The 3525-nt window shown below is 32.2% G+C and overlaps 1 protein-coding gene across 1 annotated transcript in view; it reads right to left on the bottom strand.

The window, feature by feature from the left end:
• The window catches only part of LOC107676693 (adhesion G protein-coupled receptor L3-like), a 298216-nt gene that overhangs the window by 164798 nt on the left and 129893 nt on the right, over nt 1–3525 (bottom strand). The window lies entirely within an intron of this gene.

Here is a 3525-nt window from a genome sequence, read left to right on the forward strand (position 1 = left end):
TATATATATATATATATAACATATTGCAATATCAGTTTTTTTCTAATATTCTAATATTTCTAATATTTTCTAATATTGTGCATCGTAAACTGAGATTAATATATGCTTTTAAAGTATTTTTCATTATTAGTCAATCTTAACTAATGCAAACAAATGAAACCTTATTGTAAAATGGGTAACACTTTATAATTATTGTGTTAACTTATATTAACTAACACTGAGCAATTAATTGGTTAAGTATTCATTATTTTATTATTTTGGTAACACTTTACAATAAGGTTCCATTAGTTGACATTAGTTAATGCATTAACTAGCAGATGCATACAATACATCCGTTACAGTATTTATTAATTAATACAAGTACAACTGTTCATTGTTAGCTCATGTTAACTCAGGTCCATTAAATAATATTAACAGATACAACTTTTGATTTTAATAATGCATTAGTAAGTGTTAAAATGAACATTAACTAATATTAATAAATGCTTTAGATTTAATTTTTGTTTCTATTGTTCATGTTAACTAATGTTAACTAGTGGAACCTTGTTGTAAAATGGGTACAACTTTACAATAAATTAGCACTAGTTAGTTAGTGCATCAACTTAAATCAACTAACGTTGAGCAATTCATCAATTAAGTATTTACTAGTTTTTGGTCATGATAATGTTAAGTAATACATTTTAAGTAATACATTAAATAATAATGCTAATATATTTTTATTGTTAGTTCATGTTAAATAGTTAATGCAATAAATTAAATAACTAACGTTGAGCAATTCGTTGGTTCAAGTTTATGTTAGCACATACAACTTTGGAAGAACAAATGGAAACTTATTGAAAGAGGAGGAACACACTAACAGCTTACAGTAACTCCACAGGACAAGCCACTCTCACAAGCCAATCAATCCTCATCGACCAATGAAACGCTTCGACAGCAGCCAGCTGTTTCCTGTCGTCTGCAGGAGGTTCAGCGCCGTACCAGTCGTATTCCATCGGCACGAACACCGTTTCAATAAATCACGTCAACTTCACTGGAGTTAAATTCCTCCTGTGCCCTGCTGACCCGCAGCCATGATATAATCACCACGTCTCTGGAGAGACCGACGCAGAGAGATGAAGGACGCCGGACAGAGGAGGAAGAGGACGCCCACTTCATTCTACTGACGGGAGACACAAGCCACGGACAGGAACATGTGGAGAGCATCAAACATGTTTCTATATTTCTACTCCCACCAGCCAATTAGGAACATGGATGAAAGGCAGAGAGAAAATCATAAGAGAGAGAGATTGCATTAGTTATGATAACCTGAAACATATGTTTTGGTTGAACAGACTGTTAGATTGTGTGTCTCTCAATTGCTGTGAACTGCAGACCAGTGATAGACTGACTTCTAAAGATCTCTATTCATGTATTTACTTGCCATAATGATTATTATTACTTGTCCTCAGGGCTGGGCAATAAACAATATCATATCATATTGATAACAATGATTTCAGAGTCTGTGTTTGAATATACATCTCCAGAGCTGCTCTGAGAGTCACTTCAGCAGCTTTACACCGTTTCATTTGAGAAAAACTATCTTCAGATTCACACGGAAACTCAAAGATCTTCACCACAAAAATAAAAGCCTATAAATTCTGACATAAATGTATTACTATTGCATACTAAAACTGTACTTCATAAAAAACTAATAATAATAGTGCTATTATTTTTAAGGAATATCATACAACTAAGTTATTTTTTACTAAATTTTATTTACACAGTTGCATTGTGCAGCATCTTATTTGACAAAAAAATAAAAACACGTTTTGCTCTAAATTAATTGTTGTAATATTTTGTTTTATTATATTTTAAAAGACTATTCATTAATTTCATTAGACACATTTTTGATTATAATTTTTTATTAAATACATATTATACATTTCTGGTAACACTTAAGTTCAGGGACCAATTCTCACTATTAACTAGATGCTTATTAGCATGCATATTACTAGCATATTGGCTGTTTATTAGAGTTTATAAAGCACATATTAATGCATTATTCTGCATGACCATATTTTAGATCCCTTAATCCTACCCCATACCTAAACTTAACAACTACCTCACTATTAAAAAGCAGAAAATTAGGAGTATATTGAGGCAAAAGTTGTAGTAAATAGTTAATAGTGAGAATCGGTCCCCAAACTAAAGTGTGACCAAATTTGTATAAATAAAAAAATGGACCTGAGCTAACATTAATGAACAGTTGTATTTGTATTAACTACATTAACAAAGATCAATAAATACCTTAACTGACATTAACTAACAATGAGGAATGCATTTGTTAAAGTTAACATTTGTCAGCTAACTTTAGTTAATGCATTAACTGACATTAACTAGCAATGAGCAATAATGAGCATTTGTGAATGCATTAACTAGTTAACTGAGAAATACTTAAATGGATTGTTCGTTGTTAATTAATGCATTAATTAAAGGATTTCATTTTATCTTTAATGATAATGAATAATGATAATGATAATAGATGAATGATACAGTATATCTATACGCAACTACAGGCACACACACACACAAACTCAATAAGACTGATCAACAGAATGTTGATGAGTAGCACTATTTCTACATGTACAGTAATTAGACTTAAATGATTAGAGTAATTAGTAATTAACTCAAAATAACTAGAGCAAATTAGACTCAAATAAACGAAAGTTAGATGAAGAGAGAGATTGTTTGTAATGAGGCCTCTAGTTTGAGCAGAACTTCAGTCACTGTTTAGAGGCTGATGAAATATTGCTGTAATAGGAAATCCAAGCCTAGACTCATTTGTGTGTGTGTGTGTGTGTGTGTGTGTGTGTGTGTGTGTGTGTGTGTGTGTGTGTGTGTGTCTGTGTGTGTATGTGTGTGTGTGTGTGTGTTCTGATTCTGTCCATCTGATTTCAGCATTTCACTCTGTCTCTTGCTGTTCGCCTTTTGTTGCATCACATTATTAAAGGGGAGGTCTAATGCTATTTCATGCATTCTGACTTACACTGTTTAAGAGTTGGATTCTCATGCTATACTCGGCCGATTTGGACTTGGCCGAGTATTGCTGTGCCAAATGCACTACTTCTTTACAGCTTAAAAGTATTAATTTCTTTCAAAAATAAAACCGACCCCTAAACTTTTGATCAGTAGTTTGTGCCACAATGGAGCCTAAATAAATGTGAGTTTGCTTCAATAATAGCTCATCATAAGTAGATATTTGGCTATTGGTTATCTAAGTGACATCAGCAAAAAGGTCATTTCATATGGTAATTTTCAAGAAACTCATTTGATCTAAACATGAACTGAACTGTTGACAACCAGACCAGGAACATCTGAAGTCTCCGTACAATAAATTTTTTGTTTAGTTTTGTGGCTTTTAGTATGAAATAAGGTCATAGATAAGCTAGTGTGGAAGCAAAACAATGACAAAATTTGCATTTACATTTACATTTACATTTAGTCATTTAGCAGACGCTTTTATCCAAAGCGACTTACAATTGGGGG

This window comes from Sinocyclocheilus anshuiensis, unplaced genomic scaffold, assembly GCF_001515605.1.
Source record: "Sinocyclocheilus anshuiensis isolate Anshui unplaced genomic scaffold, SAMN03320099.WGS_v1.1 scaffold2539, whole genome shotgun sequence".
Lineage (NCBI taxonomy): Eukaryota > Metazoa > Chordata > Actinopteri > Cypriniformes > Cyprinidae > Sinocyclocheilus > Sinocyclocheilus anshuiensis.